Consider the following 15,952-nt stretch of genomic DNA (forward strand, 5'->3'; position numbering starts at 1 on the left):
AAATGATGGCTGTCCAGGGAGGAAGACTCAGCTTCTTGTAGGGGTGGAGTCCCAGGAAGGTTGCCAACACTCCTGTGAATGGCCCGACACCCATGCATATATAGGGGACACTAACTGGACCCAATAAGTTTTTTTTTTTTTAAGGACATGAAGTTGAGAAGGGAAACGTGTGTGTGGAATCCAGGAGAAGTAAGAGGGGAAAGAAAGGGTGAATATGATTAAAATATATTAAATTTAATATCATTAACATACTATATGCATGCATGACAATTTCCAAACATAAATAAACAGTATTCTAAAACCCAAAGAAAACACTGCTCAAGATAAAGACCCTTGGCACTGAACTTGCCGATCTCTTACAAACCCAGTGGTTACAACAGCCTTTTAGTATTGTTCTTTTTGTGCATTGTCTTAGGTTTCCGGGGCTGTGATAAAACAAGACCAAAAGCAGCTTGGGTTTTTGCTTTTGTTTTTGTTTTTTTCTATTTTGTTTTCAGCTTTCACTTCCACATTCATGGCACATCATCAAAGGAAGTCAGGGTAGGAACTGGAAGCAGGACCCTGGAGGCAGGCGCTGATGCAGAGGCTGAGGAGTGCTGCTCACTGGCTTGCTCCGGCTGCTTTCACATTAGGACCACCTGTCCTGGGGAGGCATCATCTGTAGTAGACTGTGTTGGCTTACAGACAGTTCCACTAGGCTCCTCCCAACATCACAAGCTGTTGTAAGCCACTGGGTTTGTAAGAGATCAGCAAGGTCAGTGGCCAGGGTCTATATCTTGAGCAGTGTTTTGGGTTTTAAAATATTGTGAGCCAGGTGTGGCCTCCTCCTTCTTCCTCCTCCTTCTTCCTCCGTCCTTCTCTTCTCCCTTCCTCCCTTCCTCTTTCTTCTTCCTCCTCTTCTTCCTCCCCTCTCTCTCCCCACCCCTTTACTCTCTTTCTCTTTCTCTGTTCTTCTCTGTCCCCCCTCCTCTGCCCTCACAGCTCTGCTCTGGTCTATCTGCTCCAACCCCTTCTCCAGGTCCCCCTGTCCTCCCTTCCCCCACAATAAACTTCCCTTATAAAGATAAACCAGGTCTCTCACATGGTATGATTTCTCAGGGGGACACCTTGGCGTGGGCCTACCAGGAACTACCCCTTCCACTACTGCATTGTATTTCATAACAGGCTGGACCCTCCCACCCCAAGAATTAATCAAGAAAATGTCCCATAGACTTGCCCACAGGCCAATCTTACGGTGGCATTTTCTCAATGGAAAGCCAATGACTCTAGCATCTATCAAGTTGACAAAACACTAGTCAGCACTTTGATTGACTGGGCTCCACTGGAAGGTTTTATCGGTGTGACTGTGACTGCTGGCATGGGAGTCCGAAAGCTTGGAGACCTGGAATTCTCCTTCTTATAAGTCCCCTGTGCCTCTGCTGGAACGGCTGGGGTTTGGAGGCCAGAGGAACAGCTCTTTCTCCACATCTCCTGGCCATGTGGATGCCTTCCATCCATGCTGGAATATTGACCATCTTCATTTTATGTAGGTTTGTTCAGGCTATGGCTCAGCAAGTAGACTTCTCACGTGGGTACTGGCTTCCTCCCAAGTGTGTGATCCCAATGAGCCTGATAAAAGGTGTAAAGCTATCTGTGACTTAGCTTTGGGAGTCCCAAATGTCACATCCCTACCATTCACTGGTCAAAGGCTAAGAAGGAGAGCCGTGCTGGAGTGGATGGGGATGGGGTGGGGCGGGGACTGGGTGGGAAGTGTGATTCCAGGAGGCTGAACTCAAGGATGACCATTCTTAGAACTTAGTTATCCCCCCTCTGGAAGTAGAAAGGGGACAAGCTCCAGTTCTGAAGCCACCGTGAGAAGTTGGGGGAGTGGGTAGGAGCTCTGTCCAGTTTCCAGAATCAGCTTGCCAGTGGGTAAAAGGAAGCTTGCTCCTTGTTCCCTGCCTAAAGATTTTGTTTTGCTGTGTTTTATTCGAGACAAGGTTTCATAATGTAACATCTAGGCTGGCCTCAAATTTCTAATCCTATTACTTGAGTTTTCCTAGTTGAGGGATTGTAGGTGTGCACCACCATGCCAGGTGTAAAGAACTTTTTATGAAAAGCTGGGCATGGTAGCAGGAGTTTGTATTGCTGCGCGGGAGAGGCAGGGCAAGCTGAACCATGGGGCTAGCTTTCCAGCTAGCACAGGAGCTCAGTGACAGACCTCCAAAACCAAAGCTTGTCTCCTGGCCTTGGTACACACAGCATCCCTGCATGTACTTCTCTGCTCACATACAAGAATACCCTGGAAGAGAGGCACATGGAGGGACTGTCTAGATCAGGTTGGTCTGGGGTGTGTCTGTGGGGGACTGTCTTAATGCCACTAACTGAGGTGAGAAGACCTGCCCACTGTGGGTGGTGCCAATCCCCAGGCAAGGTGTCTTTAGCCATTTAACAGGGAAGCAAGTGAGCTGAGTGCAAGTATGTATTCACTTCTCTCTGCTTTTGATTGTATGCCATGTGATGCCCACAGCTATGGACCGCAGCCTGTAACTGTAAACCAAACACTTTTCCCTTTATGTTGCTTTTGTCAGGGTGCTTATAACAGCAACAGGGAACCAACTTACATACACACACTCACATACACACCACACACATATACAGGGACACACATACACAGGGACACTCACAGACACACACACATTAACACACAGATACAGAGAGAGAGAGACACACATACACACACACACAGACACACGCATAAACACTCAGACACACACACATTAACACACAGACACAGAGAGACACACATATACACATACACGGACACACACACAAAGACACACACATAAACACACAGACACACATACACACATACACATACACACACACCACACACAGACACAACTTCTTTTATAGAGCATAAGAGACAAGGGTTAGAATGGCAATGCTCTCCCAGGACATTAGATACAAATTCCTCTGTCTCACACTTTGAGCCATTCTTCCTGATACACACCTACTGTGGTTCACAAGCAAGCTGGCTTTCCTACCCGAGCTGAAATAATTGCAGCTAGCTTCTCACTTTTGACAATGGCACCATAGGCAAATCCAAAACTGAGGGTCAGACCACAAGTGAGCAGGGCAGGAGAGGCAGGGTTTGGTCTGATCTTCCATGCAGGGCCTGTGCTAGGAGACTTCTGGCTTCCTGGAATTGGTTCTTTTCTCATTGTTCCCTTCCTCCTCCCCCTCATCCCCCTCCCCCTCCCCCTCCTCCTGTATGGGTACATATTTACATGTGTGTGCCCATGCATGCAGTGCCCAGAGGACAATCTCAGGTGCCATTCTTTGGGAGTCATCCACACCTTGTTTTGTACGACAGTGCCTCTCACTAAACCTGAACCTGAAGCTCACTGGCTAGATTAGGCAGGCTTGCCACTCACGGTTACCCCAGCTCTGGTACAATCACTGTGTTTAGTGTGTGTGTGTGTGTGTGTGAGAGAGAGAGAGAGAGAGAAAGAGAGAGAGAGAGAGAGAGAGAGAGAGAGAGAGAGAGAGAGAGAGAGAGAGAGAGGGGGGAGGGAATAGGTGTGTACCACACCATGTGTGAGTGTATATGTGTGTGGTAGCTAGAAGTTGATATTGGAAATTTTTCTCCATGACTTTCCAACACACACACACACACACACACACACACACACGTGTCTTGCAGGGGGAGTAACAAACACACCACTGTTCATGTTTGGAGGTCGGAGAACAGCTCGTTGGATTCCATTGTGTTGGGTCTGTGTATCAAACCCAGCCTCGGTGGCAGGCACCTTTACCCACTGTGCCATCTTCCCTGCTCCATCTTACTTTCTGAGCCAGGGTGTCTCACTGGACCTGGACCCTGAGTGACTAGACTGTCTGCCCAAAGAGTCCCAGGATCCTCTGGGATCTGCTGCAATTGCTTCCCTAGCCCCGCCCAGCCTCCCTCTTTTTTTGAAATGGTGTTGGGGATGGACTGAATCCCTGGCAGGCACTTTACTGACTGAGCTATCTCCCCAGCCCCAGACACCATGCTTTTTTCCCCCTAGTCATGTGAAGGGCCAGCTGGACCCAAATGCCTTCTTTTGCCCTAGCTGCCCTGCTGTCCAGGGCTTTCAGAGATTCCCCCGGACAGCCAAGTTCAGCCATCACTTGGCAAAGCAGATTCCAGGGAATTGTTAGATGCTTCAGCAGCCCGGCTGTGGCCATCACCCGGGTGGTCCTCCCTGCTTGTTGAGGCCTGGGACCCTTTTCACCCAAGAGATGGTCCGCATGGCTGAGAAGCTTAGGGGAGCCAAGAACTCCAGAGGAGCTGTCCTCTGTGCGGATTTGGCAGCTGATGCCAGGAAGAGGCTGTGCCCACTCGGTCACACTAAAGGGAGACCCCCAAGTGGGAAACCTTGAGCACAGATGTCTGTCCAGTGATCCCCTCCTCTCCCTCCTACTAGCAGAGAGAATGTTCTGGAAGGACAACTGAGAGAAGCAAATGAGCAGTGAGGAGGGAGGTGGCTGTGAGGGAGAGAGTCCCACGGCCCCATGAAAGCTGCTGCCACTTTATCTCAGGAAGGGACCCCAGGGAGTCCTTGAACTCGATGTCATTTTTGTCGTGCACAGGGAGAGGCGCGGGCGAGCGTGTGCGAGGAAAGAGAAATGCTGCAAACACAGTTAGGTTCTGTTAATATTTGATAGGCAGCCAAAGCACTTTTGTTCCCCAGCCCGGCGAGCTACCCATGAAAAAATATTGCTTTTCAAGAACACTCATCACAGTGAATAGTTCATTTCCTTGTCCTCAGAAAACCCCATTTCTAGGCCCTTTCGCCATCAAAAACTCCTTAGATGTGGTCAAGGAAAGATGGCCAGGGGGTGTGGGTAGGAGCGCTTCAGGGAAGGTGGCAGAGGTGTTAAGTAGAGCATTCTAAAATGTAATGGACTCCAGAAACTGTCAAACATTCTAGAAGATTCTTGAATGTTCTCCATTCTTCTTGTAAAGGTGCCGCACTTGGAGCCCCTGAATGTCAGGTCTTGGGCTCTTTAGGGGTGGTTGTGAGATTCAAGAGCAGATGCTTTGACCCTTACGAGCCTCTAGCATCCCAATTCTTCACCTGCTTGGAGAGACGATCTGGACCACCCTCTTCAGGGAACTCTCCTTCTCTGGCCTCTATGCCTGGCACCTGCTGTGTGCTCCTGTGAATTCATTTGCCTACAGCCTCCTTTCCAAGTGGAGGGTCAGACCCCTTGGCCTGGATAGGAACTTGCTGCCTTGTTCACTGAGCTCCTTTAGCTCATAGTAGATGGAATAACGGAATCATAAACCAGTCTCAAATGTGTTGCTTAGAGCCCAGGGTTCCACTAAATCGTTAATCCAACATGCCCTTTTCCTGAAATCATCTTTTCATTTTCTTCCCTCTCCCTCTCTCTCTCTTCCTTATCCAGTTTCCTGATTAGTTCGGAAGGAACAGGACATTTCTGTGTCAAGGCCTGTGCTATGAGCCCTGTGGGAAGGAGTCAGCCAGCAAGTTTGAGGGAAATCTCATTCAGGAACAGGTCCCCAAGCTTGGCCTTCACTGTGTAACCTTCTGGAAGACCACATTACCTCTCCTGGCTTCTGATGTCTTTTAAAACCAGATCACTCACATCATGGCCCTTCAGTAGAATACAGAAGATATGGGGGTCATGTCCACTGCAGGACACTACCAACTCAGTAGACAATGTCTACTTTTAAATTCATCAACCAGTTAACTCATCGCACATGTGTGGAGGTCAGAGGACAACAGTTTGGGAAACTGGTTTCTTGCCTTGCATCTGGTCTAGGCAGGGTCTTGCATTCTGCCACTGACCTTCACACTCCAGGCTTACTGGCCCTTGAGCTTCTCTCCAATTCTCTCTTCTCTGTCCTCTGTCTTGTCACTGGAGTGCTATGATCACAGACATTGTTCCACCTCTCTGTCCTTCATCTTGCCACTGAGTTCTAGGATCACAGACATTGCTCTACTTTTTGTCCTCTGTCTTGTCACTGGAGTGCTTGTCGCTCTGCCTCTCCCACCCTCCTTTTCAAACATGGTTCATAGGACTGGACTCTGGTCTTCAGGCTCACACAGCAAAGGCTGTTATCCACTGGTCTCCACCTTTCTGCACAGATGAATATGTGACCTCCTGCCCTTCTGATCCTCCTGCCTTCACCTCCAGAGTGCTGGGATTATAGCTGTGCACAACCATACAATCCAGGTTTATGCAGCTGATGATGGAACACAGCGCTTTGTGTGTGTTTGGCAAGCACTCTACGAACTGAGCCATGACCCAACCCAAACCCACTTTCATTATTATTTGACAAGCGTATATCTCCTTAACTCAGCAACATATTAATACAATATTTAGCAATTCTGAGCATCTAGAAAGTTCCTCAGGCCTACTGATACTAGCAGGAGCTGCTCCATTTTAGCTGAATGAGAACCAAACTAAAAGCTGTTTGGATGGCACCACTCTACAGGCTGCTGTCTAATGGAAGAGTGCCCCAGTGCTCCCTGGAACACACGCCGGTTCCTTTCAGGGACTGTGGACCCTAGGCTATTGGTTGTACTCAGCAGCCAACAATAAGAATGGTCTTGGAGCCAGATGGTAGTGATGCAATCTTTAATCCCAGCACTCTGGAGTTACAGGCAGGCAGAACTCTGAGTTCGAGGTCAGCCTGGTCTACAGAGTGAGTTCCAGCAAAGTCTGAGAACACAGAGAAATATTGTCTCAGGAAAAAAAATGATCTGGGGCATCATATGAATGTCCCACAGTTGCATGTGTACATGAATGCACATGTGTATGTGAATGTCCCACATGTGCATGTGTATGTGAATGTCCCACATGTGCATGTGTATGTGAATGTCCCACAGGTGCATGTGTATGTGAATGTCCCACATGTGCATGTGTATGTGAATGTCCCACAGGTGCATGTGTATGTGAATGTCCCACATGTGTATGTGAATGTCCCACATGTGCATGTGTATGTGAATGTCCCACATGTGTATGTGAATGTCCCACATGTGCATGTGTATGTGAATGTCCCACATGTGCATGTGTATGTGTCTGTCCCACAGGTGCATGTGTATGTGAATGTCCCACAGGTGCATACGTATGTGAATGTCCCACATGTGCATGTGTATGTGAATGTCCCACATGTGCATGTGTATGTGAATGTCCCACAGGTGCATGTGTATGTGAATGTCCCACATGTGCATGTGTATGTGAATGTCCCACAGGTGCATGTGTATGTGAATGTCCCACAGGTGCATGTGTATGTGAATGTCCCACATGCACATGTGTATGTGAATGTCCCACAGGTGCATGTGTATGTGAATGTCCCACATGTGCATGTGTATGTGAATGTCCCACATGTGCATGTGTATGTGAATGTCCCACATGTGCATGTGTATGTGAATGTCCCACATGTGCATGTGTATGTGAATGTCCCACAGGTACATGTGTATGTGAATGTCCCACAGGTGCATGTGTATGTGAATGTTCCACAGGTGCGTGTGTATGTAAATGTCCCACAGGTGCATGTGTATGTGAATGTCCCACATGTGCATGTGTATGTGAATGTCCCACATTGCATGTGTACATGAATGTCGCACATGTGTATATGAATGTCCCACATGTGCATGTGAATGTCCCACATGTGCATGTGTATGTGAATGTCCCACATGTGTATTTGAATATCCCACATTTGCATGTGTATTTGAATGTCCCACATGTGCATGTGTATGTGAATGTCCCACATGTACATGTGTATGTGAATGTCCCACATGTGCATGTGTACGTGAATGTCCCACATGTGCATGTGTACGTGAATGTCCCACATGTGCATGTGTATGTGAATGTCCCACATGTGCATGTATATGTGAATGTCCCACATGTGCATGTGTATGTGAATGTCCCACATGTGTATGTGAATGTCCCACAGGTGCATGTGTATGTGAATGTCCCACAGGTGCATGTGTATGTGAATGTCCCACAGGTGCATGTGTATGTGCCTGTCTGTATAGGCCTTGGGTGTAGTTCCTGGGAACACTGTCTACTCTTTTTTTAAGAGAAAGGGTCTCATTGTCCTGGAACTCACTGAGGAGGCTAGGCTGACTAGCTAGTGAGCCCCAGGGATCCTGACCCTACCTGTCTGTGCCTCCTGGTACTGGATCATAAGAACAACCCCCCACACTCAGCTTTTAACCAAGAGCTCTGGGCATCTAACAGGTCTTCAAGTTGTGTAGCAAGAACATTATCAAGCGAGCCATTCTGCTCATCCCCCAGTACCATATTTTTGATTGACTGATTGTCTCATTCATTCAGCATGTATTCTTTGAGTGTCAACTTTGTGCCTGAGATACTGATGCACAGCCAACCCTGTCCCTTCTCTGCTGGAGGTAACATGCAGTCTGGCAGTGGCCCACACACAAATTAATAACTATGTATTGAGCCAGGTTCCTAAAGACCCTGGTGATGGGTGAAGGGAGCTAGAAAATGGGGATGACGGGCCTGTGGCTGCAAGGCAAGGTGAGGCTCCAGAAGGGGATGTGGGGTCCACAGAAAGGTGCAAGGCTACAACCAAAGGGCACCGATTGACTTTGCTCCAGGCCGATAAGGCAGAAGCGCCCTGGCTCCTGCTCCGAGGCTCTCTGGTGCACCCCAGGCAGCAGGCAATCTGCACCAGCTGTGTTGTTTAGTTTGGAGAACTAGAGAGCTAGCTGTCCTTTCTAATACTTCCAATAAAGTTCCTTCTCAGACCCTGCTGAGGACAGACTAATTCATTCCTGCTCCTCCAGGGTGGGAGGAGAGTCAATGGCTGGCCTAGCCCACTGCTGGTGCACCAGCAGAGGCTGGGGCAGGAGCTGGGGTGCCCTCGAGTGGTCAGGTCTGGGTCCGCCCATTAGCTTGCCTGCCTTCCTCTCATTGGCTCTCATTGGCTCCTGTTGCCCTCTCTCTGCGTCTGACAGCACCATCTGCTGTCTGGCAGGGGGAGCAGTGGCGGCAGAGAAGGCCTGAAAGGACTCTGAAGAACTCAGGAGGCCAGGCATCTGGTGGGAGCTACCAGGGGATCCTCAGGCCTCCTGTGCACCACAGTCTTCTGGTTATTTCCTCTTATCCAGAGAGGACCCTGCAAAGAAGATGTCATCATCTGCCATTTACAGATAAAGTTACGGGTGAAAATGTAAAGGTCTTGTCGTAGAGGTGGCATGTGAATTTCTCAGGGTTGCATCATCCTGGCCACACCCTGGGGGTTGTGGGAAAATCTTAGGGATTAGATGGGTGTCTACAGCCACCATGTCCCGAGGAGCAGCTCAGCAAGATTAGGAAGGAATTCCAGATCTGGTGGCTGATGCTGTCAACTCAAGAGGATCTAGAATCACCCAGTAAACAAGCCTCTGGGCACGTCTGTGAGGGAGAGTCTAGATTAGTCTAATTAAGGCAGAAAATCTCACCCTAAAGGAGGGTAGCAACATCCCATGGGCTGGGGGCCTGGACTGGAAGAGAGAGCTCTCAGACACCAGCTTTCATGTCTCTTTACAAAATCCCTGACTGTGGATGTGGGGTTCCAGCTGCCTCATCCCTCTGCTGCCATGTCTTCCCCACCATGATGGACTGTATCCATGATCTATGGGCCAAAGTCAACTGTCCTTCAATTGTCTTTTGCCAGGCATTTCATCACAGCAAGGAGAAAAAAAATAGCTAATACAGCAGGAAGATGGCACTCTCCTGATCCCTGAAATTGAGTGGATTTTGGAAGGCCATAGGAACAAAGCGGAACCAGCATGGCTTCTAGTATGAAGTTCATCAGTCACTTTGTGGCTCACTAAGACAATCATCACTTACCTCAGCACGTATATTCTTTCTGCATAGCATTTTTCCTTGTTTATTTTTATCTCCAATTATAATCTTAACTCTGCAATGGCCCTAGACTTGGAGGGAATAAGAAAAACATGAAACCAAAAACCCACAGCAAGAGCAAAACTTGAAGATATGTTGAGAGAGACCGGGGCTCCCCTGGGGATGACTCAAGGGTCTGCTGGGCAGAGCTATCCACAGTCACCAATGGTGATCTCAGGGTGTTATGGCTTCCATAACACCTTCCCAAAGATTGCATGCTTGTCGGGCCACCCAGGCTTGGTAGTATCGATGAAGTGGATAAGATACCAGAACCTATATGCTCAGGATAAAGTTTTCACCCTCTCTTCCCTTAGACACATTTGCCACTAGTGTCACAACCCAAGGGCTTGGAAAGAACCTAGTAGGGTTAACCATGATTGACAGCAAGGCAATATATGGGGCAGTGGGATCTTCTGTGGTTTGGGGCTAGGGAGATGGTTCAGCAGTTAAGAGAGTTTATTGCTCTTGGAGAGACCCAGGCTTTGGTTCCAAGAACCTACAACAGGTAGCTCATACCAGCCAAGATCTCTAGGTCTACAGGCCCTAAGAGCTCCACTGGTCTATGTGGCACTTGTACACATGTGGCATACCTAAATACATGTGTAGCATTTTATATTTGAAACATCTTTCACATTGGTGGTGTTCATATCACAGGATCGAAAGAACTCTGTATAGTTATCAGCACACCGGTTTTGCAGAAGGGAAGTTGAGGACCGGTGAAAGACAACCAGGACATTTGTATTGTGTCCCGTCTTTGGGATCCTGGACATCTCCTAATTCTCACATAGATGCTAGGAGGTTGGGGCTGTTCCCCATATCTCAGAGGATCTATCAAAACCGGAGTTTGGGTAGCATCCTTAAAAGTCTAATACTGGTTTAAAAGCAAGCTCAGATGTGCAGAGAGGCTCAGTTGGTCCAGTGCTTGACTTGTAAACCTGAAGATCTGAGCTTGATCTCCATGCCCCATGTTAAAAAAAAAAGTGGATATGGTGGTAGCAAATACCTGTAATCCCAGTGCTGGGGAGATGGGGACAGACAGACCCTTGGGCTCACTGGCAGACTAGACAGACCCTTGGGCTCACTGGCAGGCCAGACATACAGACCCTTGGGCTCACTGGCAGACCAGACAAACAGACCCTTGGGCTCACTAGCAGGCAGGACAGACAGACCCTTGGGCTCACTAGCAAGTCAGCCCAGCACATTCTGCAAGTTCTAGGCCAGTGAGAGATCATATCTCAAAAAGAAGGTGTACCGTAATAACACTAGCCAGGTGAAGGTTTGGCTGAGGAATGTCACCTGAGGCTGCCCTCTGTCTTATACACAGGAACACACACACACATATACACACATACATACACAAACACACATACACACAGATTCTACACAAGTAACTAACTAGTCCGATAGAAGCGGGAGTTACTGAAAATGTAAAATTTATTATTATTCTCATTATTTTATTAATTTGGGGGGAGTTAAGGGAGCATCTTACAACTCTCCCTGGAGACCAGGCTGGCCTTGAACTCACAGAGTTCTGCCTCTGCATCCCAAGCTCTGGGACTAAAGGCGTGTGCCATCATGCCTGGTCTCAAGCAGTACTCTGGGTACTGTCCAGTCTGCTGCTTTCTTGAAGTATATTTAATAAATGAATTTTAATTAAAATTTGTATTACATTTATTTGTTTTGTGTGTGTGGAAACATATGCTACAGCCTATGTGTGGAGCTCAGAGTACACCGTGATGAAGTTGATTGTCTACATGCACACACACACACACACACACACACACACACACACACATGAAAGGAAAAAACACTTCCAATTACATTGATCACCTACCTGGGGGTTGAACTCAGGTCATCAGGCTTAGTGGCCCAGGACTTTATCCACTGACCCATCTTGCTGGCCCAATCTGTAAGCTTAAAAAAAGTTGCCAAATGAGAAGGTGTGGAAGGTGGCATTGAGGCCTGATGCGGGAACATGCCTGAATTTCCTCCTTCTACTGTCCCCAGTGGCTGGGGCACCACCATGATAATTGTTCTGTTGGGTTAACTATTGAACCATGGGAATCGTACAATTCAATTATTCCTGTGTGGGAGAGAGTTAATACCAGGGCATGATTAAGAAAGGGAAACTCTCTGGAAATTCCTTTAGCATTATTCACGTAGCTCAGCCACCTGCCAAATTGTCCCATTGTCTTGATATATTCACATCTCTTTTTTTCCCCTGCTTCCCGCATAGGATGGTCTCATGATGGACGGCAGGAAGAATGAAGCAGATAAACAGGTTTCATGTCAGCGCACAGAACACAGTCATCTGCAACAACTCTTTCTTGCTCTGTCACATAGGGGAAAAAAACCCACCTGGATAATCGACCTCAAAGATATTCTAAAGAGAGCAGAGGGGCTGGAGAGAGGAGGGAACGAATCACCTTCTGAGGCTGACCCCATAGATCTCAAGTTAAAGGCCAGCTGTGTGCTTGTGACCCCAGAACTGAAGAGGCAGAGACAGGAGACTCCCTGGGGCTCAAGGGCTCAGGCTAGCTGAATTACTGAGCTCCTGATTCAGTGGGGGATCTGTTTCAAAAGATTCCAAATAAGGTAGAGAATGACTGAAGAAAACACTCAACCAATGTGTGTCAGCTGCTAGCTTTCATATGTCCGTGTTCTCTCTCTCTCTCTCTCTCTCTCTCTCTCTCAAAAGAAAACAAAAGAGCTATGTGTGGCAGCACTCAGAAGGGAGAGGTCCACACATCTCTGTGAGTTTAAGTCCAACCTGCTCTCCTCTGTGAGTCTGAGTTCCTGGACAGCCAAGACTACTTAATGAAACCTTGTCTTAAAACAAAACAAAAAACCCTCAAGCAATCAAAACAACAACAACAAAACAAAATGAAAACATTAGGGTGGATACATGATCATAAACCAATTTTAAGTTTCTTTCTGATCATTTGGAAAAGGATACAGGCACTGACTAAGAAACCTCCAAATACTCAATACTAGCACTCTCAAGTTAGCGATCACACTAACAATTAAGAGCTGTAATGAGAAGTTTAACAAAAGTGCTAAGGAAGAAGCACACAGGCACTCAGAAGAAAGAGTGTGTGAGGTAAGGGGCTAATGCAGGGGCTCCTGAGATGCCAGTGAGCCAAGTGCCCACCACATGAGCATGAGGACCTGAGACTGGGTCCCCAACACCCATATAAAGGCCATCTGTGGTGGCACACATCTGTCATACCAGCACGGGTGTGTGTGTGGGGGAGGTGTAGAGACAGAGACAGGAGGATCCCTGAACTTCACTGACCAGCTGATCCAGTCAAATTAAAGAGTCCCATCTCCAGGGAAAGACATAGTCTCGAAACAGACAGTGGAGAAGCAACCCAGGAAGACAGCTATGTTGTCATGGAGCCAATACACTTACTTTCAAGTGAATGCACACACACTCATATGTGCACATCCATGAAGATGTATACCGTCTATACGTATGCATAAATAAGCACACACGCATGGAACAAAACAACAAACCATAAAAGAACTGGAATACATCTAAAGAGAAAAGGAAACAAGATGGTATATTTGAACTCCACTTCATGTTTCTATTAAAAGACAGTTTGGAGTCTGAAGGTTTTGGTCAATGGTAAAGTACATAAAGACCAATGGGAGGCCACTGGTCCAATCTCCAGCACCAGTGTCCAGGGACAGAAGATTTCAAGGTTGGACATTAAAGGATAAAAATGTCATGCAGCGTATGAAACACGGTTTTTAAATACAGGAAAAAGTAGAAAGTGAACAAACAAACTAAACCAAACAGTGTACCGTGATACCACCAGCCAGATGAAAGTTTGGCTCCGTCAGTATGACACAGCATATTTCTGCACTAGTTCCTTTTCTGTTGCTCTAATAAAACATCCCGAGGACACCAGCTTAGGTGGAGAAGAGATAGAGTCCTTCACAGCAGAGAAAACATCTCAATAGGCCGAGAAGCCATGGCAACAGGAACAGGAAGCTGTCAACAGGAACAGGAAGCTGCACATCACATTGCACCACATGCAGGAAGCAGAAAGCAAACAGGAAGTGGGACAAAGCTATGAAATCTCAAATCCCACTCCCTGAGATCTACTCCCTGCCTCCAGACTCCATCTCCCAAAGTTTCTCTTACTTCCCCAAACAGCACCACCAACTGGGGGACTAGGTATTCAAACACAGGAGCCTTTGTTTTTTTTTTTTTTATATTCTTTCTTTTTTATTAGATATTTTCTTCATTTACATTTTAAATGCTATCCCCAAAGCCCCCTATACACTCCCCCCACCCTGCTCCCCAACCCACCCACTCCTGCTTCTTGGCCCACAGGAGCCTTTGAAAGACATTTTATATCCAAACCTCAACTTGAGAGACAGCTATGGTAATGGAGATAAAGAAGGGCATGTCTTGACAATAAAAGGACTATATCGAGGAGAAGAGGCCAATTGTAAGCCTGTACACCCCTACTAATACAGACCAGCCATACTTAAAGCAGAAAATAAAATTGTAGGGAGACAAAGGAAAAAAGAAAACCTGTAATCCTGGCCTCAGATTTCAATATCTTTCAGCAATGGATAGGAAAAAAAATTCACATTTAAAAAGTCAAAAAAGCATACAGAAAACGTGACTCACAGGACTAGTGTGACCTCATAGGCGTCAGGGAGCAGCAGGGCACCCAGCAGCTGGAGAACATATGTTCTTTTCCAGTGAGTGCTTAGCAAAGTAAGACGAGTGCTGGGCCACAGAACAAGTCCGAACAAGTCCACAGAGGTGAAGTCATGCCTCTCATCTCTGACCACGGTGGAATTGAACCAGAAGCTAACAAGAACAGAAAGGGGCTATTTAAAACCCCACGTTTGGATTCTCCTAAATCACATGGAAAATGATAAAACATCTCAAACTGAATGAAAGCTAACATGCAATATGCAACCAGAGAGACACACAGCCAATGTGATAGAAAGACTTCAGGGTGTGATAAACACCATAGCCAGAATAAACTGGGGGGAGGAGAGGGTTTATTGAGCTTACAACTCTCAGGTCACACTGTACCACTAACAGAAATCAGGGCAAGACCTCAGTGTGGGAGCCTGGAGGCAGGAGCATGGCAGGATGCTATTCACGAGGCTGCTCCTCATGGCTTGCTCAGTTTGCTTTTCTTCTCCTTCCTTCCTTCCTTCCTTCCTTCCTTCCTTCCTTCCTTCCTTCCTTCCTTCCTTCCTCCCTTCCTTCCTTCCTCCCTCCCTCCCTCCCTTCTTTCCCTCCCTTCTTTCTTTCCTTCCCTCCTTTCTTTCCCTCCCTCCTTTCTTACATCCTCCCTTCTTTCCTTCCCCTGCCCTCCTCTTTCTTTTTAAAGACAGAGTCTCTCCATGTAGTCCTGACTTCCATGGAACTCATTGTGTAGACCAGGCAGGTTTGAATACAGAGATCCTCCTGTCTCTGCCTCCAGAGTGTTAGGATTAAAACTGTGCACCATCATGCCCCTTAGTTTGCTTTCTTATACAACCCAAGACTACCTGCCCAGGTACTGTACCGTTCACAGTGGGCAGAGTCTTTCTACATAATCATTAATCAAGAGAGTGCCCTACAGGCCAATCCAATGGAGGCATTTTCTCTATTAAGATTCCATCTTCCCAGATGTGTCTATGATTGTGATAAAAACAAAAACCAATCAGGATGCAAGGCACATAGAACAGATAACTTACAATCACTGATCTTGGGTTGGACAGCTTAATTGTCTCAATTTTCATCTAAAGGGGTTGGAGAAAACACAGTAATTAAACCTAAGGAAAGAAGAAAGGCAGTAAGAAGATCAAGAACAACATCAGTTCAATGCAAGGTGGCTTCATGAGAGCAAAAGAGTAGCAAAGCAAAGGGCTGGGCTGGTGTGAAATGTATATGCTCAGAGGTGCTGTGTTTTTTTAAACAGCACAAGGTGCCACTATCAGCAATCAAAAGAATATGACAGGGCTAGGGAGATGATTCACAGAAGCGTGGGGTCCCATTTTTGATCCCCAGAACTCGTATTAGGAA

At 47.1% G+C, this 15,952-nt stretch overlaps 1 long non-coding RNA gene across 3 annotated transcripts; it reads right to left on the bottom strand.

Moving 5' to 3' along the window:
* Nucleotides 1-7,957: 7,957 nt before the first annotated feature.
* Gm41934 lies at nt 7,958-15,707 on the bottom strand. Of its 3 annotated transcripts, XR_001779338.2 has the most exons (4): nt 15,625-15,707; nt 14,555-14,740; nt 11,744-11,823; nt 7,958-9,941 (listed from the first exon to the last, which is right to left on the bottom strand). It is a non-coding gene; the product is annotated as a predicted gene, 41934 (long non-coding RNA). The 3 variants fall into 3 exon arrangements; XR_001779337.2 differs by having other exon boundaries at nt 7,958-11,823; XR_878444.1 differs by lacking the exons at nt 14,555-14,740; nt 15,625-15,707 and adding an exon at nt 13,717-13,942 and having other exon boundaries at nt 7,958-9,139; nt 9,856-11,823.
* Between the last annotated feature and the right edge of the window lie 245 nt (nt 15,708-15,952).

The sequence above is a fragment of the Mus musculus genome, chromosome 1, assembly GCF_000001635.26.
Source record: "Mus musculus strain C57BL/6J chromosome 1, GRCm38.p6 C57BL/6J".
In the NCBI taxonomy this organism is placed as follows: domain Eukaryota; kingdom Metazoa; phylum Chordata; class Mammalia; order Rodentia; family Muridae; genus Mus; species Mus musculus.